The sequence below is a fragment of the Gracilinanus agilis genome, chromosome 3, assembly GCF_016433145.1.
Source record: "Gracilinanus agilis isolate LMUSP501 chromosome 3, AgileGrace, whole genome shotgun sequence".
Lineage (NCBI taxonomy): Eukaryota > Metazoa > Chordata > Mammalia > Didelphimorphia > Didelphidae > Gracilinanus > Gracilinanus agilis.
Window position 1 is genome coordinate 625,404,185 of NC_058132.1, and position 22,663 is coordinate 625,426,847.

The window sequence follows — 22,663 nt, forward strand, 5'->3', positions numbered from 1 at the left end:
AATGCTAACTAATCAAATTCAGTTATAATCTTGCCTAAAACAGGTATTCTTTGATGTCATTTTGCATTCTTTTCACTTGTAGACTTTTTTTCTTTGTTTGTCGTCTTATAAAATGTTTCCTATGTAAAAAGCAGCTTATTAAATTAACTGGCAATGCTTGCAAACCGGAATGCTTGGATGAGCTTCAAATACTTTGCGTATATAAACATTCTAATGATTACTATCTGCTATGGCTACAAAGGATCCCATGTATCCCACATTTTTTGCCTTCTGTAGCTCTCTCTAGATCTGCCATCATGTCCAAAAGTCCAACAAGCATGGGAAAAGAATTTAACACTGACTGTAGCTTGTTTTTGGAGGTCTTAGAGAAGAGACCCTGAGAGCTGGATGAAAGCCCTCTGATTTGTACCATATTCTCACTGGCTTACCTCACATCAAACTATACCTCAAGGGAAAGAAAAAAATAAACAAAAAAAAACAGTTTGTATAAAACAGTGGATTAAAAATGGACATGGATTCCAGCAAGACCTGAGTACAGGTTCCCTTCTCTGCAACATGTTGTCTCTGAGATATAGGACAAATAATTTAATTTCTCTGGGCTCTAGGAAACTTTATAGTTGCAAAGATGTCCAACTGCATTGGTGGAAGGATTTTCTTCACCTGAGAGTTCCCTGTATTAATGAAATTACAAGTTCAGTCAATGTTCTAAACTCTCATAGAACCAAGCCTTTTAACTCTCTCCATTTTATTTCCTGAGAAACATTTCAATAAAAATAGAAAATCAAACTTTTACTAAATATATGAATATATGTTTAAACTTTCCAAGAACAAGCAAATGCTTTTTTATTATTTTATGTGGTATTTTTAAATTATCTCACTTTAAAGGAAACATGATAACTCTGCTGGCAGAAATATTTTAGGAATTCCTTTATACCAGGTGTCCTAAAAGGCTATTAAAAGGCAATAGCCCTTTAAGCTTGAACTAGCATTATTTATATAAACTAAAACAGTATTTTGCAAAAGTCTCTGTTCATTTTTTTAAAAAAACTTACCTTCTACATTAGAATTAAAATAATGTATTGGTTCCAAGACAGAAGACCAGTGAGGGTTATGTGACTTGCATAGGGTCACACATCTAGGAAGTATCAGATCACATTTGAACCCAACCTCCTTTCTCTAAGCCTGGTTCTTTATCCACTGAGCCACTTAGCTGCCTCTCTCCATTCATTTTCAAGCTTGTAAATGAGATTGTCTTACAAATCTATAGTCACAGATTTTGAAGCTAGGAAGGATTGCAAAGATCAACTAGGGACCCATCTCCTTACTTTAAAGATAAGGAAGCTGAGACTGACTAAGTTGCCACAGCTAATTAACAGGAAAAGTCAGAACCCAAATCTTTGTACTTCAAGCTCAGTGCTAAGTATGGCTTTACTGCAAATGAAATCCTAGTCAAAAATTGGGCATAATGTACTGAGGTCATTTCCATAAAGTGCATACTAGTAAATTTTGAATGATATATAACTTTCAATTATTTCATTATTTCTGACTTTTAAAAAATGATCAATTTCTCTTAGGAGAATTTAGCTTTTTTGATTAAATATGAATAACTAATCATCTCTTTAAAAAAATATCTGAGGATTCAAAGTGGGATTTAGCAGTCTGTAAAAAGATTTCCCAAAGGCTTCTTTTAACAGGATAAACATTTTTTTAATTTTCCAAATTAAATGAATTAATGTAATTTGTGGCAGTTAGAATTTTAAAAATTAAACAACAAATTTTTCTATATGTCAAATGTCATGTTACTACCCAATGTCATTTAGCATTATATATACAAGAAATGAAGTGTTATTTTTAAACACTTAGTAAGTGTTTTGTGTTTCAAGAAATGGATAATATTATTATATTATATAAATATTTCAGCAAATACAACTAAAGGAAAATTTTGCTTTTTATATTCTATTGGTGCTGACTCACAAACTAAAAATAAAATTAATATTTGATCTAAAATATTGAATGAATTATTGCTTTTAATTTTTATAATATTAGTTAGGAAAGAATATTTAATAGATTTTCACATATGCAGAATTGTCAAAGTAAGTCTTTGATTTGTTTCATAAAATGCAAACTTTAAATGTAAGGAATTTCTACACATTAGATGGTAGTGTGGAAAAGATAATGGAGACACCAGGAATGTTTCAATAAATCTAAATGATTGTGGGTATACACACTGGGTTGTAGGAGAGACTAGACCAGGATAGTGAGATCAGGGTTCACTGGAGTAACACAGGAATGGCAGTTGGTCTTAACTGTCACTCAGCTCTCCCTAGGCCAGAGGCTTTGAATCCAGAGGCAAGGTAAAAGGTTTTAACAGGGTTTAATTATATTTAACTAAAATAGAGGTGGGATAGGGATTTCTATACTTAAAACCTAAAGGGTAAAACCACAGGGCAAGGGGAGGACTTCTCTACACTAATCTTAGTGACCTAAGCAGACAGGGCCAAGGGAGCTGTGCAGGAGTCACAGAGAGGGCTGCATCAAACCTGGTTCCAGCCAGATTTGATCAGCACAGCTAAAGGGCTGTGGGTAGCTTTGGGGTTTCTCACAGTAATCCAACAGATGATCTCAGGATGTCAAAAGCCAAAGTGGTCCAGGGTATCCAGGTAGAGATGGTGTGCTTATGGTGCTGTCCACCAGATCCTAAACTTCTCCTCTTCCCTTGGTGCTTCTCTGTAGGTCTTATCCTCTTGCTGGAAAGCCACCACCACTCAGGATCCCAGGGAAATCAGGATGCAGGGTGTCCTTTACTCTGAGATCTCCCAAGGCTCACAACAGTTTGTGTCAACCCCTAATGGAGTCTCTCTCTCAGGGCACAAGGCACCTACTTCCTGCTCCTTCATTCCATCTTGGAATGCTCCAGGCTTCCTGCTAGGTCAACCTTAATACTTAATTACTAACTAATCTTCCTCACAACAGTAGCCAGGTTATAACTAGGGCTGTAGAAGGAAGGAGTAGTTGTCCTGATCAAAGGAAAGGGTTACAAACATAAAACAAAATTATCAGTAAAATAATTTACCTTTCCTAGACCAGTTTTATGCACCCCTCCCTCATTCCTGGTCCAGTCCTACCCAACATCTCACACAAATAAAATACAAGCTGCCTTCAAGGCTTCCCCAGCTTCTCCATGAAAAAAAGGTTGGTCTCCATGGCCAAGAATGATGCCCTTGAACTTCCCAAATGCTCTGTGGATTTATCAAATTGTATTATCTTGTATTATAGTGATCTGTATATAGTATGATCTCCTACTAGATTACAAATTCCTTGTCTTGTTTCATCTTTATCTACCCAGGGCCTAAGGCAGGGCATTGCATAGCAGCGTTTCACCTTTGGGTCCCTAATTTCTCTACTGGTTACTACTAGTTTATTACTTTCTTCAACCCATGAACTTCATGACCTCTGTCTCAGCCATTCATGAAAGTAACTACCCAGTAGAGCTTGACAGTCTCTCACAAGGTTCTATTGACAAGATCTGAAATCCTGTTATTCAGTTCTCCTTTTTGCCTTTTATTGACTCACACCTCCTCAGCTGGTTCTCTCCCTTCACTGAAATACTTGTTTTCCATGTCTATCATCTCTGGTTTGTCTTTATTTCCTTTCTACTTCCAGGTCTTCCAAATTATTGAGAGTGAGTCAAGATGAGGGCTTAGAAACACCAAGTTATTAAGTCAAAACTTTAAGAACACCTTTCTAAAAGCTAGAAGAATAGCTTTCTACACTCCAAGTTGTAGAGGAAGAACAGCAATACAGTCAAAAAGAGCATATATTTTGGAGTCAGAGGACCTGGGTTCAAATCATGCCACTGTCACTTATTCCCTGTTAATAGCGATGTGGATTCAGAGGTGCCTAAATTAAGGAAGAGGTCATCCAGGATTGTTCAAAGAAAGAAGAGGTGAATTCTAACAGTATTGAGAAAGTTGTTTGTCAATCTAACATGAACAACCAAAAAGGCCAGCTCTCTTCCCAAACTATATATCTGGGATATGACAGGGAACCTCTCAGTTCTTATCAAACCTACCTCACTCTTGCTAATTCACATGGGACAAAAGATGTGACCAGAAATAACTTATGAAGCACTGCTGGGAATGAAGTCCTGGGCTAGAAACTAAGGAAATGAAGTATCTAGCTGACTCCTTCCTGGTGATGGCTTCCCTGGTCACTTTTCAGCAGTGGATGCTCTCTCATACTTCCCTCTCTCCAACACACTGGATGAGTTAGGAAAGTTGGAATACCCCTCTATCCTCATTGCCAGCTCCCTGAGCTCTCCCTCTACCATCATCAACTAACTGACTTCTTTGAGGTTCATTCAATCTTTATTTATTGCCCAGTTGAGATTCTTGAAGCTGTTATATATAAATATTCAATAAAGTCTTTTCCCCAATAGGTTTAGTACCTGGCTCACAGGCTTTTATTCTCAACTTCTGTCCCTCATATTAGGGGACTTCAACATATAAAGATACTCTTAAGCACCCTCACATCCCAACTCCTGAACTTAATCATGTCCTATGACCTACACTTCCACACCATTTCAACTTCAGGGAGATTGCCATACCTTTGAGCTAGCCATCACCCACAAGAGTTGCATTTACATGTTAATTAACTTGAAATTCCTTTATTTTATCATAATCTGTTGTCATTTCATCTCTTCCTAGGCCTTGCAACCCTTAAGCCTGCTCTGTCTCCAAACAGAGATCTCCAAACCCTCCAATTAAGTTCTTTCCAAGGCCATCCCCTCAGCACTTGCTACACTCCCCTCTTTTCACACATCTTGTTCCCTTGATGAGATTGTTTAATTTCACATAGTCCTTTCCTCTCAAGGCCCCTGCACTATTATCCTAAAGCCAATCATGCCTTGCCAAGCCTCAGTCTTGGAATACTCCCACCATCTTTGATCTTACTCATCTGCTGCTGAACAAAACTGGAGAAAATCACAAACTGTCCTGTACTAGGTCCATTTCACATTTATCTTGCTAACCTCAACTGGGCCCTCAATGAGGCCAGCCAATGCTTTCATAGCTCTGTAATTGATTTAGTATCCTACTTACCATGGTGGCTTTTCAAAATCTTTTCATTGCTCCTCAAACTTTTCATAACTCTCCCTCTTTTTCGTCCCTTAAGCAAGCCTTGCCTAATATTTCACTGAAAAAATGGAGGCCATTCCCCAAGACTTCCTCTTCTCCCCTCTTTCTTGTTCCATACTATTGAGATGCTTTTTGAAACTGTTTCCTTTACTCCAGTCTCACACAAAGAAGCAGCTCTTCTCTTAGCCAAGAAAAGGAAGGATTCCATTTTATTCCATCTTCATCAAAAGATCTGTTATCCTTATTTTCTCTTCAGCCTCTGCTTGCCTACTGGTTTCTTCTGTGAAGATGGGATTAACTCTCCCCTAGCCTACTTTTAAATTTAATCACCAGAAGTGTATACACCTTACTTAACTCCTAAGTGGGGGAGGTCTTCAACCCACCTGCTAAAGTGGATGACAACTCAGAAACAACTGACTTCTTCCTGGGCAATCTTAAGCAAAGTTATAGATGGCAATTGGTCCCTATAAAGTGGAGGAAGGGACAGGAAGTGATGTGGAAAAAGCACTATAAAAACCTTGAACTCCCTGTCCAAACAACAAATTTTTCCTTCAAACTTGGTCTTGGAGGAGCTCTGGCTTTGGGGACCTTGGCTTGGACTGCTTCTGGTAAGACTGCTCTTGGATTTTCCCTTTGTACTATAATGTGGGTGAGTGAAAAAGCTGCCTCCTTTCCTGGCTTCTGGAGAGACAAATTGCTGGAGGGCACATGGTTTTTCACCACCTGGTCCTCCAGCTAAATGCCCCTCCAGCTGGGGGTCCTCTGGTGGAGAGTTAACGAGCCTCACCTGGTTCGAACTGGGGCAGAGTAATTATCTAGTGTGATAGGATAGATACTGTTATGGATAAAAAGGGAGGGGTACACTAAGATTGGGGGGTGATCTCCTTTCCCTTGCTTAGTGATGGAGGGGTAAAAGGTGATTGAGGCAATAAGGAGGGGAATGAAAGGAATGTCTAAATTTAGGGAGGAATGGACAAGGTGGTATTAGGATGGTAAGGGTACAGGGTGAGGTGTTCAGGAGAGACAGCTAACACAGACTAGGCACCCAAGCTAGAGACAGAGGATACTGAGAGTAATAGGCTGAACCCTTCCAGGAAGGAAAGGTACTTTTACAGACACAAGGGATAGGGCCAGTCAGAAGTGGTTTGAATCTGACTTGAGGACTTTCTTGTCAGTTTCTCAAGTCCTCAAAGGAGGAATCACAAGGCTCCTCCCTATCAATGAAACTGAAGGGATTCAGGAGGAAGTGTGGGGTAACTACTTGCTCCCAAAATGGATGCCTCCAGTTTCCCTCAGAAAATAAAAGAGAATTATTCCTTCTCCTTCACCCTTGCCTAATTCTTCAACACAAAGATTCTCCAGAGGGTTTGATTAGGTAACCAAGGGTTTATTAATGTTTCAGGGTTGGTCTGGAAAGAGAGAGGGGTTTGGGATTCCTGATAGCCACTAGGGAGAAACTCAAGATGGGGGAGGGTCTCTGGAATGGGTTAGACTGAGAGAGGACCTGCTCTCTCAGCCTGGGAAGATTTGGCTGCTTTTAAGGTAAAGGGTATACTAAAGGGATAGTTTGAATTCAAGGATGTCCTACTTGCCTATTGGGGAAAACTAAACCCACAAAGTCTTTTCACTAAAAACCCAAAAGCCGGGGCAGCTGGGTATGAGAGTGGAGTGAGAGTCAGGCCTAAAGACAGGAGGTCCTAGGTTCAAACCCGGCCTCAGCCACTTCCCAGCTGTGTGACCCTGGGCAAGTCACTTGACACCCATTGCCCACCCTTACCAATCTTCCACCTATGAGACAATACACCTAAGTACAAGGGTTTAAAAAAAAAAAAAGCCACCCTGCCTCCCAGAGCCCCAGGAAACAGGCAGGGAAAACAGGGAAATAATATGGAGAAGATCAAGGAGAGGTCCAGAGAAATTAGCTAGGTACAAATTGTCCAAAGACAAAGCACAGGCCAAAGCAAACCGAAAGCCAAAATAGAGCTCTGGTTGATCCTTTCACTCTGTTTAAGCTTCAGGGACCAACTGAACTTTCTCTCAGAATTCTAAGGCTTCTAACTGCTAGAAGTTTTCAGTTGGCCCCCTGCAAGAACAAAAACTTCTCTTGTAACTTTTGCATTACAATACCTTCTCTACCCTCTCTCTCATTTCTCTACTTTACTATTTCCCTCTATTTTGTAAATAAAGCTGCTAAAATGTCATTTGACTTGAGATATATTAATGTTGGTGACCACATTCTCTTATATTTAGTCCAACCTTAATTTTTAACCCTTACGCTTCTCTACTTTCTACAAATATACTCTTATTTCCTCATCCTCAAAAATCCCTTACCTGATCCATCCAAATCCTCTAGCTGTTATCCAATATCTCTCTTCCCTTTCATGGATAAATTCCTATAATTCCTTTCTTGTCACTCTTTTCTCAACTTTCTGCAGTCTGGCTTTTGAGCTACATCATTCAACTGAAATGGTCTCTCAAAATTACCAGTGATGTCTTTAAATCATCAGATCTATTTGCCTTTTCTCAATACTCATTTTTCTTGACTTCAATTCAGCCTTTGACACTGTCAATCATTCTTCTTAGTTTATCTTCTCTTGAAATTTTCATGACACTGCTCTCTCTGGGTTCACTACCTATATGACCACTCCTTAGCCTCTTTCATTGAGTCTTCATACATGTCACTCCTTCTAAATGCAGATGCCCCTCAAGAGTCTATCTTGGTTCTTCTTTTCGTCTTCTTTGATACTATTTGTCTTGGTGATCTCCTCAGCTCCCTTGGATTCTATTATCATCTATCTGAGGATGGTTTTTAAGTTTGTCCAGCCTCAACCTCTCTCCTGACTTCCAACCTTACTTTACAAGTGCCTATCAGATATTTCAAACTGGATGTCCCATATATATTTTTAATTCATATGTCTAAAACTGAATTCATTATCTTTTCCCCCAAAACCTCCTCTCTTCTGAATTTTCCTATCAGTATTAAAGGTACCACTACCTTCTAAGTGATCCAGATTACTAACAGGTAACCTCTATGCCTCACTCTCTCTAACACCTCCCCCTTCCCACCCCCATATTCAATCTGTTGCCACATCCTGTCTATTTTACCTTCATATCTCCAATATTCATGCCCTCTTTCCTCTAACACTTTGACCACCTTGGTGCAGGCCCTTATCACCTCATACCTGGACTATTGCCAAAGCCTCTCTGCCTCAAATTTCTCCTCACTCCAAATTCCACTCATCTGTCCTATGACTTTCCTAAAGCACAGATTTACCCATATTTGATAAGCTCCTCCTCCCTCTAGGATCAAATAGGTTTTTAAGGCCCTCCATAATCTGTCTATTTCCTACCTTTCCAGCTTCCTATATCCCACTTCTACCTAAGCTACGATTCAGTGACACCAGCTTCCTTTCAGTTCCTCACCACATATAATCCATCTCCCAACATCAGACATTTTCTCTGGCTCTCCTTCATGACTATCTTCTATCCTCCTCATCTCTATCTTCTGATTTATCCACCATCCTTCCAGTCCCAGATTTTTCTATAAGAATCCTTCTATGATTACCCTAAATGCTGCCCTCACTCTGCTGATTATTGATTTATCCTGTATATAACTTGTTTGCATTCAATTGTTTGCATATTGTGTCTCCCATTAGACCATGAACCTCTTGAGAGCAGGGAATGTTCTTTATCCTTCTTTCGTTGCCCCAGAGCTCAGCCTGGTATGTATAGTAGGCACTTAATAAATGTTTTTTGACTTGACTCCTTGTCAAGTATGAGGTTTCAGAAGTAAAAGATATAGGAAGCAAATAATAGGTTAAGTAGATGATGTCTTGGAATCAGATTTACAATTTTGACTCATGGCTTAAAACCCAGGAATGATAACCTCCTGATCAGGATGATGTGTAACTAACAAGAGTTAGTAAAAACACATTTACCTACAGTCTAATAAATCTGGTCAAGAGGGCTTTAATAGGGGAAGAGAAATAACTAACATATATCTCTAAACCAGATATAATGGAGAATAGTAGACAAAATGTAAGCAGAAAATTAGTAGAGAGAAAAGCAACTGACTTCAGATGCTAATATTCAAATGAATAAAATATGAGCAATAAATATAATTTAGAGATTATAATGTTTGGAAGAAAATTTGCCTTCATAGATAGGGCTAGGAGATGCTAGATTTTAAACTATGATTATAATATTTAGCTTGTTTAAAAGGAACAGAATATATAAAATCGCTGGTGGTAGAGTAAGATTATATATTAATAAAATACATGTTGCATATAGTGATTATATGTTTAGCCAAGATCAAATATATATACACATAAACATGTACATATGTATATATACATATATATACACACACATAAACATATATATACGTATACATTTTAAAGTCTTATCTTCTGCCTTAGAATCAATACTGACCATCAGTTACAAGACAGAGAAGCAATAAGGACTTGGCAATGGAGTGAAGTGACTTGTCCAGGGTCACAAGGCTAGGAAGTATCTGAGACCACTTCCCTCCCACCACCCTGCCTGGTTCTCTGTCCACTGAATCCCTAGCTATTCCCCTTGTATATTTTATATTAAGGAAACACAGAAATTGGACTAGGTAAGAAAGAACAAAAATTGTTAAAAGAAGGATTCAAACAGAATGTAAGGTTACAGTAAAACAGAGTTTAGCTGCTTTCAATTCAATAAGCATTTATCTGCCTATTAAGCAGGAGTCAAAGACTGTATTTGATGTTACAGATATAGAGAAAAAGAAAAAGTCCCTCATACACACACATAGAGGGAGGGGTAAGGTAGAGGGGGAAAGAGAGGGAAGGAAAAAGAGAAAGAGAGAGAGAGAGAGAGAAAAGAGGGAGGGGGACGAAGAGGGAAAGGGGTGAAGGGCAGAGGGATTTTTGGGGTGCCCTCTTCTCTATTTCTACGGGGTCCATCACTTGGGTGAGAGCCCTTGGAGTTCCCACTCTTAAGCTCCTCCTCCCACCCCTTCTCCTTCTGTTTCTGGTTCTATCCTTTTCTATAATTGTAAGTTAGACCAAAAAGGATCTCTCAGCAAGGCTGGGTAATGGGTGAAGGAGACTAAGAGATCTCTCCCAAAATTGAGTCCAAAAACTTACCTAACTCTAGGGTTGAAGTCTTGATGGGTGAGATGCAATGGAATGGCTTTGATCAGGGAATCAGGGCTCCAATTTCCAAAGAAAGATCCTCAGGAAGCCCTCAGGACTGGATCCGAGCTGGGATGTCCACCTCCTCCCTCACTCAGCCCTGTACCCAAAGCCTTCTCCTCTCCTTTTTCCTCTGGAGAATCCACCACTCCCCCTCTCCCCCACCCGCCAATTCTCTCTGGTCTCAACTGTCAGTAACTGACACCAACTGCCTGGCTCCTTTTGTCCCATCCTCCTTGACAAATCCCATCTTCACAGTATCCTGGTTTTGTATGGTGAAACTTTTTTCCAAAAGTCCCACTTAATTCATGCATCACTATTTCCTATTCCTATCTTCTGTTCCCCCTCCCTCCAAAATAATAAATCCTTATCTTGTCTTATTACCATACTAATTATCTATCTATTCTTATTCTAAGATGGGTTTTGGAGAAGTTGGTAGGGGGATGAGGGTTGCAATTTATATAACAATATTTAAAGAGTGTAAAACAATTTTGTAACAAGAAAAGTTTTCCATTGAACACAATGTCTAAGTTTACAGTGTAACAATTTTCTTATCCTTAAATTCTTCTAAGTTATTATTTAATCCATCTATGATTTTAACAGAATTTAATTTTAAAATATTAATTTTAATATTAAAAGTTTCTACTTTTAATATATGTCTATCAAGTAATGCAATACAACTATCTTATTATTCCTGGCTGTTATCAAATTATGTTTAAACTACCTATGTTTTAAATGCAATGTTAATTTTTATATTGCAAATTTATTTTAGTATGCTAATATTCTTAAGTTATCTATTCAATAACACTTATGTATTTTATTCTTATGCTTTCCCTGCACTAGTTTGTTTAAAAAATTTCAACCATGGAGTCAGCTAAATTTTTGGACTCCATTTTGGGAGAGATCTCTTAGTCTCCTTCACCCATTACCCAGCCTTGCTGAGAGATCCTTTTTGGTCTAACTTACAATTATAGAAAAGAATAGAAACAGAAAAATAGGAATAGAAACAGAAGGAGAAGGGGTGGGGGGAGGAACTTAAGAGTGGGAACTCCAGGGGCTCTCACCCAAGTGATGGACCCCATAAAAATAGAGAAGGTACCCCCAAAATCCCTCTGCCCTTCACCCCTTTCCCCAATCCCTGAATTGCAAATAATAAAAGCCATTCATTAGTCAGATAGTGTTCCAGAGTGCCTGAGAGACAAGAAGAGAACCACAGCTTGGTCTGGCTGCCTCCACCTTGAAGCCAGACCACCCCCCCCCACCCCCACATCCTTTAGTATCTTTTGTAGGTAGCCCCTTCCCTTACACCCTGGCCTCTGGCTGATTCCTTTCCCAAGCTTGATTATATTCTGTCAGTATGATAATGTCAATCATCTTTCCCAGCCCCTGGATCTTCCAAATGGTATATAAGTTCCCCAATTTCTTTTGTTCCTTGGAGTCATCATCTAGCCAAGGCGATTTCCCAGGGGGCAGGGACCAGAGCAAGCAGTGTTCAGTCCTGAGGCATACTACTCAGCCCTGTTACCCCTTTCCTTAATTAAAGAGTGGCTTTTCTGACTATTTAATAGTTCTGTGTTCTTTTCAAAGATGACAATTCATTTACTGGCTCCTTTTACTCTTATAGAATACAAATTCCTTTTAAATATATTATTTCTTTTTTGTGTTTATTTCTCCAGGGCTTGGCACATAACAGAACTGTTATGATACTTATTTTTTTCAGCCCAAAACTATAGGCTAAAAAAAATGCCTGAGGATCAAAGAGTTGAATAACCTGTTAATGGTCATTCAGCAAAACTTTAGTTCAAATCCCACCTCTGGTATTTACTAGCTATGGCCATGAGCTAGTAAGTCATTTTAATCTCTTGAGTTTGTTTCTTCAGCTAGAAAAACAGATAAGAGAACCTACTTCAGAGGTGAGCTTCAAATGAAATAATGGATAATGTATTACAAAATGTTCTGCAAATTTCAAAGTTCTATGGGTCAGTGGTTTTTTTTTGGTTTGTTTTTTATCTTCCATCTTAGAAACAATATAAGGCAGAAGAATGGCAAGGGTTAGGTAATGGTGGTTAAGTGACTTGCCCAGGGTTACACATCTAGAAATTGTCAGAGATGAGATTTGATCCCAGGTTTCTTGTTTCTAGGCCTGGCTCTCAATTTACTGAGCAGACTAGCTGCCCCCTAAGCAGTATTTACTAGAAAAGGTCAACAAAGGAAACAAGATGAGACATTCTCAGAAATTGTGGAAGAAAATTCTCCCTTTTTTCACCTTTTCTAAAAGTTCTTAATCTTTTTCCCTATGTAAAATCCTATCAATAGTACTTTTGCACTATCATTGAGATGTGGCCTAGAAACTTCAAAGCCAGAAAAACTTGTTTTAAGTGGCTGTTAAGTCAATTAAACACTCAATGCCTTAGGCAACTAAAACTGAAATTCAGAGAAGGCAAATGCCTGCTTTAAATGAAGTTTTTAATCACCAAGAAATTCCCTGTTCTAATATTCATAGAGTCCCCATCCTAATTCATAAACAAGGCCCCTCACCCACAGGCCTCCATCTTCTTTTGGACCCGATGAGTAAGTGTGAAATACATTTTTAATTATGGAATCAAATATGTATGTTTTTGTACAATGGAATATTTTTGAGTTTGTTGGTTATTTTGAAGAACAAAAAAATGAGCCTTTTTGGTTTTAAATTCTATCATTTCATTCAAACCTCTCAATTCCCCTCATCTCCAGGGCACAGATAAATTTCTCACTTTGTGCAGGAAGCCCAAGGCCTTCCTCCTAAATGTTAGCACCTTTCTTCTGAATTATGCCCAGTTTATTGTCTATATAGTTTGCAGGTCTTTTGCACATCAGCCCTCCATCAGCCTGAGAGCTCTCCGAGATCAAGGGCTGAGCTGGCCTTTTTAGGTGTCCCCATAGTTTAGGACAAAGCCTGGAACCCAGTAGGTGCTTAATTGTTTGTTTTAAACCCTTATCTGCTATCTTAGAATCAATACTGTGTATCTGTTCCAAGGCAAAAGGGCAGTAAGGGTTAAACAATGGGGGTTAAGTGACTTGCTCAGGGTCACCCATCTAGGAAGTGTCTGAGGCTAAATTTGAACCCAGTTTCCAGGTCTGGCTCTTTGTCCTCTGAGCCACTTAGCAGTCCTCTAAACATTTAAACTGAGAAGCAGCACCCAGGAGACGCGGTATTATTGCTAGCCCGCAGTCAGTACAGGTCCTGATTGTGTGCCCATTCACAGATGCTACTCAAGTTACAACGCCATTATCTATGAATCCTGGAGAAAGGAACGTGTAATCAATCACCTGTGGAGTCCTAGGGTTTGGGCTTAAATTCTGCCTCTGTTTATTGCCTGGGTGCGCCGAGGCAAATCATCAGTGGGACCTCCGGGGGCCCCCGGGGGATCTAGGCCTGGGGCCCCAGCACAAAAGGAAGCCCCAGGGGTGCCGTGAACCTGCAACCTTTAAAGTCACCGTGACGTGACATGACGCCGTCCGAGCCAACCCGGTTCCGCACGCACGCAGAACGTGGGCCTCCGGGTTCTTTCTCCCGCGACAAAGATGTCGGCCTGGCGTCACTCGTCAGCGCTGGGTGAGCGCCACCACGCTTCCGCCCGGCTTCGAGTCACCTGACCGAGCTCGGCTCCGGGTACGGTTCCTCTAAGGGGCCAGCCCTGGCCGTTCTCTCCCTCTCTTCGGAGCCGCTGCGGGGCCGTCCAGCCGGCTGCCTGTCCCCGGCGTCTTCATGCGCCTGGCCAACGGCCTCTGAGAGCGCTCAGGCCGAGCCACCGGGGAAGCCGGCCCGACAGGCCCTCGCCGGCGACTTCACCAACGGGGCTCTAGGGTGAGTCTCCGCCCTGCCGCCATCCCCTCCCCTAGAATGGTCCAGCCGGCCTGCCGGGCCCGGGGCCTCGGACCCCGCAGAAGGCGGGCTTGGAGCCTAGGGCTGGGAGTGGGTGGGGGCGGGGCCTGGCCTCGGTCTTCCCCTCCTCCCTCAGCCTTCCAGGCCTCACTGCTTCCAAAGCATGGTGAGATTCTTGCCCCGGGGGTCCCTTTCCCCCTTCCCCACTTCTACTCTTTGAGTGACCTTGAACTTGACCTCCAGGCGGAGGCGGGCCGCTCCCCCCCTTTGGGTGAGCGGGTCTCACCTCGCTCGTGACCCCTCCTGGAGGGGGAGGGGAGGTTAGCTGGGGACCGTCTCTAAAGAGCCTCGAGGAAGCCAAACGAATGTCGTCATCCCTGAGAGTGTTAAAAACCTACTGTGTACTGGGCTCGGCACGGGGGCGTGAGAAGGACCACTTCTGCCCTCGGGTAGTTCCCTGTCACTTTCGCCTTTGGCTGCCTTTCCTGGCCGCGGGCATGTCCAGCAATGAGGCTTTCTTGAAAGCACTGCGTTACTGAGAGGATCGATAATTTGGCCAAGGTCATTCCTGATAACTGGCAGAGTCAGAATTCGATTCCAGACCCTCTGACTCCAAATTCGTTCTATTTCCCTGAGCTGCCTCCACATTCCAAAGGAGCTGCTGCTACTCTTCTGAATCTCTTTTAAGGAAGAAATGGAGGGGAGGTGGGGGTAAGAGACCTGGTGGTACTATTTTTTGGCTATGTTAAGCGCTTTCTGCTTAGGGGGGAATTTGTACAAGTGGAGTAAACAAACATTTATTAAGCGCTTAGTATGGGCCAGGCACCGTACTTAATAATGTGAACACATAAAGGCAAAAGAGCCTCTCGCTTGCAATGCGCTTTTAGCCTAATAGAGGAAACTATTTGAAAATATCCCCTTATAAGACTTGTGCAGGATGAGAGGTCGGGCACCATCTCCCTAATTAAAGTTTGATATGATAAAAGACCCCTGGGGACAGCGTCTAAATGTTAACACTGATTGAGGTGGGGGTGGGGAGGCAGGACTGGGCACTTAAGTTTGGTGGTTTGTTTTTATTTTATTTTTAAATCCTAACTTGGAATTCTGGAATCAAGTTCTAAGGCAGAAGAGCAGTGGGGGGGGGGGGGGGTAGGTAAGTAACTTGCTCAGGGTCACACAGCTAGGAAGTGTTTTGAGGTCACATTTGAACCCCCGACCTGTCTCTAGGCTCTATCCTAACTGCCCCCTTGTGATCTGTTTTAATGAAAAGGGAGAAAAAAACTTAAGTTGTTAATTTACAGAAAATAACTGTCTCTACTCATTTTTTCTCAACTTCTCCCAAATAGTATAGTATTTGATTAACATAAAATGTCTTCACTCCTTTTCAATGAATAGAAAATGTGCTTGTGTACTGATGGGGGCAAGATCTTGCTTAATAAGAGTCAACTGTTTAAGTTAACTGCTGCCTCCTGGTGTTAACTTGTAGTTAGTTGTTTTTTAATCATTTATTTTGGGGGTTACATTTTGAGTTCCAAGTTTTCACCATCCCAGGCCCATGTTAGTGAAGGCCAACATTTGGTGGGCCAGCGCTTGTGTGTGTGTGATCATACCATACATACTTCCATATATCTATTGGTTTTCAGCATTTTCCTTCACAGTTTCTGATTGTGAATTTGAATGCTCATTTTACTCAGAATAGCTTAGTCATTCACAGTTACTCTTCAAACAATATTGCTGTTACTATATACAATATTATTCTTGGTTTTGCTCTTTTCACTGCATTATTTTATACATATTTTTCTTTTTTTCCTTTTCTTTTTTTTAAACCCTTACCTTCTGTCTTAGAATCAGGACTGTGTATTGGGGTAGGCAGTGGAGGCTATGCAACTTACCCAGGGTCACAGCTAGGAAGCCTGCCTATTTTTCTAAAACCAACCTGCTCACCATTTCTTACAATGCAGTAGTATTCCATCACAATCATATACCACAGCTTATACAGCCATTTCCCAGCTGATGAACACCCCCTCAATTTCCAGTTCTTTGCCATTGTTGAAATTTTAAGATAGCCTATTAACTTCTATTTTCCCATTATTGATTGAAGTCCTAACATACTTCAAGAATTTTGATTATTTGCTGAGAATTGCTTACCTCTGAGTTTAGTAGGCACAAAAGAAGAGTGGGATTGGGTTACACATACACAAGAAGAACTACATTGGCTCTTTTCAACAGCAAGCAGATGGTCCTCATGATTACTCTTTTGAGTGACTACTTTTAGAGACTACTTTGTTTCTATTTCAAGCATATATTTATCAGCCTCGTTTATTAGAACATACCATATCCTTCATACTGAGGTAGATACTTAGTGGTAATAATTCTTAAATCATTACATTTCCCCAGAGCAGAGATTCTGGTCTTTACCCAGAGTGATATAACTTAAATAGGAAAAACATGTATGATGTGTTTTCATTTTATTTGAGTAGTTGAGACATAACAGAATTGAAATTGAGTGGAAATGCCCCTTTTTTACCCTTGGAACTTGATAAAAATGATAACTCAAGCATGTCCTTTGTTTTCAATTTATTTGAGCTCAAATTAACTGCAAGAAAATTTGGCTCTTTCAGAAAGTATCTTTTCAAATGTGAGTCTTTGTTTCTTAATCCTAATATAAGAAGTACTTTAAAAACAAACAGATGTGCTTGTTAGAAAATATGACTGTGGAACTGCCATAATGGACTCCTAACTCTTCTTTCTGCCTCCATTTTCTTCCTCTTTCTTCCCAGTTTTCACATTGCTGCCCTATCTTAATACCACTCTGTAAACATTTATTAAGCTCCTGTTTGATCTGTCCTGGGTACCAGGGATGGAAGGCCATACAAACAGGGTCACATTCTCTGCTTCAAGGAGCTAACATCCTATTGTATCTCCTCTACACAGGGACCTTTTATAGCCCTCCACTGTATGCACAATATAGTTTAAATATCTTTTTCTTTACTCCTTTCAAACTAAACTTCACTACTCTGTTCTACTTCCTCCCATTCCTAACCTCTGCCATCTCCCAGCTCTGCCCATTTGAATCCCTCCCTTATTTAAAAGTCCAATAGAAGTTCCCCCTCTGCTAATAATCTTCTAAATTGTATAGCGGTTAAAGACTTTAAGGTGCTTTAACTGATTTGATTGTTACTACAACCTTGTGAAGTTGGTCCTAATATGACTGTTTTACAGATGAAGAAACTGAGCCTTAAAGAAGTTATGTGACTTTCCCAGAGTCACACAAATACTTGGAGTGGGACTTGAACCCAGGTCTTTTTGACTCCATAGTCTAAAACTCTGTCCTCTCTTTAATCCCCTAGTAGAATCTCAGCACTTTGTCTGGACCTCTTCTTGCACTGATCACATTCTGCCATACATTATAGCTATTTGTGTACTTGCCATTTCCCCATTACATTGCCAACTCAAGGGCAGGAACTGTGTCAGATTTCTTTATTCCACCATTGTCTAGTTCCTGTTGTGCTTTGCACAGAGACGTAGTTTGGGAGGCAGCCCTGGTAACTGCTGTGCAAGTGGGCTGGCTATAGAGTCAGGATCTGGTGTTAAACCTTACCTCAGGGATCCTTGTAAATTTTGGCAAATCACTTAACCTTTCTGGACTTCAGATTCATCATCTGTAAAATGGTGGTGGGGTGAGAAGAGGCAGGGAGAAAAGTTGAAGGCATGGTCTTTGAATTCCTTTCCAGCTCTAAGATCCTTCAAAATGATTATTGAAGTGAATTGGGATACTTCCTGACTTGTGCCTTAAGATGTGGCAGTAAAAATAAATTACTAAAATAAACTACATCAAGTGGTATAGAAATTTATTTTTGTTAGAGATCCTGTGAATTGATGGACCTGTTGGATCATCGAGTCATATACTTAGATATCTGTGATCTTTTTGGTTTGGACACTCTAGTCATGTAGCTGGCATCCCATCTACAATAGTTTCCCATTACCTTCCTCTGAGACTCATAATATTCTGTGGCTAGCAGTGCATCACTCAAGACTGTTGACCAGCTGGTTTCCTTTGCCAGTTATACATGTCCTTGAGGATCTTTTATGTCACTTCTGTGAACAAGTAACTGTTAATTAAGGGCCTCAATCTGCTTATGTCTACCATGAAGTTTGTCATTTGGGCAACCCAGAAATTTTGTTTCCCTTGAGATTGTTTTGTTTCCTTGTTATATAACCATTTGAAGTTGCCTGAGTCCCTGAGAGATTGAGTCACTTGCTCCATAATTGTTCAATTAGTATGCATCTGAGGCAAAACTTTTTCCTAACTCCAATCTAGACCCTCCATCCATTATGCCATGCTGCTCCTCACCGAGAGAATATCAGCATTCTTATGAGGCAGGGTAATATAGTGATGGTTTTGGAGAATGAAAGACCTTGATTAAAATTTTATCCGAAACATAGGCTAGCTATATGATATCTGCCAAGTTATTTGATCTGTCAGAACCTGAGTTTCTTTATCTGTAAAATGGGTATAATAGAGGTGCCTAGATTAGGGGGTTGCAAAGAATCGAAGTTAGTCATTCAGTCAAATGTTTATTAAGCACCTACTTTGTGCCAGGTACTTTGCTAAGCTGGGAATATAAAGAAGGATAAATCACAAGCCTGAATCTTAAGGAGCTCAGAAACTTATGGGGGAGACAGGTATTATTTTAATTTGATCTGCCAATTGTTAACAAAGTTTTTTTTAAATGGGCTTTAGAGTCAGCAAGCAGTGTGGCTTTATGGAAAGCAAGACACAATTAACAAATATTATAGGTTCAAAGATTTAAAGCTGGAAGGAAGCCTCAAGATCACTTAATTTAACCCCCTTATTTTATAGATGAGCAACTTGAAGGCCAGAGATATAATCCAACCTACCCTCTTTATGTTCACTTCTAGTCCTGACTCCTCCTCCTTTCTAAAGTAGAGCTACTGTCCTAACCCAACTACATATATAATATAAATAATATGTAGTCTTAATCTGCTTCATTAGTAACATTATAAAATTTCCCAAATTGAAATGTCCTAAAGAGAAAATCCTCATGATTTTACTATCTTGCTGCTTTTAATATTGAAAATAATATAGTCATAAAATAAAATTAATCTTTTATATTTGCCCACAAATAATAAAGTCTCTTCTATTACACTCATTTTTTTCCACTTGCTTGATTTTCTTAGATTACAAACTTATTAGGAAAACATTGTTCCTAAAACATTAGGAACAATCTTAGAATTCATCTTTTATTTCATTTTCAAGGTGTTGTTTTCTCTCTTTTTTTTAACTCATACCTTGTATCTTAGAAATGATAGTAGATATTGGTTCTAAGACAGATCAATAAAGACTAGACAATTGGGGTTAAATGGCTTGCCCAGGGTTACACAGCTAGGTAGTATTTGAGGACAGATGAGGCATTGCATTTTTAAGATAAAGAACCCTCTAAGTAGTAAGTGGGAAGTTACGCATTCAGGGGTGTCATTTTATCTCTAGTACATTGCTTTGCACAGACACTTAATAATAAATTATTATCATTATAGTATTATATGTAATAATAATTGTTTATCGATGAATCTAAGACTTGGAGCAATTGGAGGATTTCATTTTCTGCAGTGAACCCCAAATCCTTGGATTGAAGTGGTTGGTTGTCAGCAATGGTGAAGTTGTATAAAATTTGGCTACTTTGTTTTTCTAGGGGAAAGAAGTAACAAGTACAGCACATCCCAGTTGAAACAAGTTCAAGGATTTGATATGAAGCACAGAAGCAGATAGTGGACAGCAAGCCATAGCTGGAATACTTTGGTGAGTAAAAAAAATCTATCCTCCCCCCTCAATCATTGTTTCTTAATACTGTAAGCAGTGGTGTCAAACTTTAGAAGTGGATCCCTGCAGACCACAGTTTGACTTAGTGAACTGTGTGGTACTGAATTTTTACTTATTATGTTGAATATTTCCCAATTGCATTGTCATCTGGTTCTATGGCCCTTGGGGAGTGTCACCTCTGTCATGGACTATCGAGATCCAGCGCCTTGAAGTATTGAACATTTTGGGGAAGGAAAATAGAAGACAATGAGATAAATTCAAAACTCCCTCACTCTTGCTAAGGCTCTTTCCCAGCATCTTGGAAATGGAGATGGAGAACCATTTTAAAAGTAAGAACTTTTTTTAGTGTTTGCTCCATCTTTTGGTTCTGAGATTTATATTTAAAAGATGGTTTTGCAGGTTTCATTGTCATTGGCCTTCATGTATAAAATCTTCTTCATAATGTCTCATTTGGCTGTTTTGAGAAGACTTTTAAAGATATTACTTTCAGCTACTTCTTAGAATGTCCGATTTATGAAAACAATGTAAAGAACTTGTTTTTAATGCTCTTAGAATTCTCTTCATCCAGTTGGCTTCCTCACTCTTAATCAATTTTAAAGAAATTTTACCTTTTATCCCATGAATTTTCCTTAGCATCACTAATATTTCCCAAGTAGAGTATAATGAGATTTTTTTAGATGCTGAAAGATTTCAGTGAGAAACTTGTATAGCATTTTAATTAAAAATAAAAAACCATATAGATTAACAATACTTTAATGAAAATTTAATGTAGATAAAGGCATTTCATGGACAAGAAATTATCATTTGAACCAGTACATATCTGTTAAATGCTTCCTTAATATATAGGATGTGGTAGAGTGGATAGAGGGCTGTCCTTGGAAGCGATTTTAAGTCCTACCTCTGACACACTGTGTTTCACATATAACTGTATGGCCCATAGGTTGCCTCTTAACCTCCCAAGCAACTATCTCAGACTCTGAGTTACAGATGAACAGTCAATCTGCATTAGGAGAGGGAGTTTGCAGATAAGGAATTCTGGACTAGCCCACTCAGAATGCCTGGTGTATACCATGCCCTGTGCTGGGTGCTGGGGACTCGAAGATAAAAGGAAACAGACCCTGTCTGTGAGGAGAGTCTGAGGGAGGAAGGGGCATGAAGACCATTGGGAGCTCAATCAGGGAAGGATTGACAACAAAGGGGGCTCCTTAACAGAGCCTTGAAGGAAGAAAAAAGCAAGGCCAGGTGAGGAGGAAGTGTGGGTGTGGGGCCCCCCAAAGGGAGGAGACTGAAGCCTCTACAGACATACAGGGGTCAGAGATGGGCCTTCAAGTTCAGGGAACAACTAGCAGTCTAGTTTGGTTAGAATGTGTGACTAGGGGAGTGCCATGCAGAGAGACTATAGAAGTATGTGGGAGGACCTGGACCAGCAGACGAGGAGTTTGCCTGGAAGAGTTATTGCATTTTTGAGAAGGCTGGGCAGGGCTCAGACGTGAACTTTAGGAAGATTATTGTGGCAACTAAAACAGATTGGAGAGGGGAGAGAGACTGAAAGCAGGGAGACTGGTTAGGAGCCTTTTCCAGGAAGTGAGGTAAAAGGTAATTAAGGTGGCAGCTATGTGAGTGGAAGAGAAGGAGAAAAATGTAAGAGAAGGCAGTCAGAGATGAACAGATGAGGATGAGAGAACCACCAAAAGTAACACCAAGGATATAGACCCTGTCAACTATAAGGGGCAGATGTATGTTCAACAGATACAGGGGTATTTGGGAGAAGATAAGTTCTGTTTTGTATATGTTGGTTTTAAAATGCCATCAGGAATTTTAGGTAGAAGTATCCCTCAGGTATTTTGAGTTGATAAAATGGAGTTCAGAACAACTCTAGATTTGGGAGCAAATGAAGTCCTCCAGAGAATATAGAAAGAGAAGAAAAAGACTTGGGACAGAGGGGCTGGGAAAGGGGAGGAAGTAGTATGGAAAGAGATCCATTCTGAGGGACCAGGATGGAGACTGAGAAAGAATAATCAAAACAGACTGGAAGACCAGGAGAAAGAAGTTTCAAGAAAATGTCCAGGTAGTGGGGGTTTTAATAATATAGAAAAACTACAGAGGAAACAAGGAATGTCAAGATTGAGGAGAAAAACACTAGACCTGGCAATTAAGACTTGAGCATTAGTAACCTTGGAAAGAGTAATTTCAGTCAGTGCTAGAGCCAGAATGCTAGAGGATGGACTGAGTGAATGAGTGGAGGCAGCAAGTGTAGACACTATAAGAGTTAGGCAGTGAAAACAGACAAAAAATATAGGATGTTTTGTTTAAAGCAATGGGATCTAGTAGGTTTTTTAAGGCTGAGGGAGACCTGAGTAGATTTCTAGAGAATGGGAAAGAAGCTAGTAGTTAGAATTGTAGGACTGCAAGTGGAAGAAGATTGTGGGGCAAGCCTCTGAAGGAGATGGTAGAAAATGGATAATGTACACACATCTAGGGGCTTTGTCTTAACAAGAAGGAAAGCTCCCTCTTGCTCAGAGACTAGAAGAAAGGAAGCAGAGTTGTCTGAAGGGGTTGAGGAATTTTGAGGTACAGAGAAGGGAACTCCAAACAGCCTCTGAAGTAGGAGGCAAGGCTGTCTGGGAGAGAGTGAGGCTGA

General features: G+C 40.2%; 1 protein-coding gene across 18 annotated transcripts in view; it reads left to right on the forward strand.

Annotated features, from left to right (window-relative positions):
• Positions 1–13,989: 13,989 nt before the first annotated feature.
• Positions 13,990–22,663, forward strand: part of MFF (mitochondrial fission factor) — a 44,001-nt gene continuing 35,327 nt past the window's right edge. For 4 of the 18 annotated variants that reach the window (XM_044670809.1, XM_044670812.1, XM_044670811.1 and 1 more), the window contains exons 1-2: positions 13,991–14,162; positions 19,895–20,001. The gene's annotated coding sequence lies outside the window, so the exon portion shown is untranslated. Of the gene's footprint in view, positions 14,163–19,894; positions 20,002–20,175; positions 20,352–20,800; positions 21,265–22,663 lie in introns of those variants that run through there. The other 14 variants (XM_044670801.1, XM_044670810.1, XM_044670802.1 and 11 more) reach the window with 8 other exon arrangements.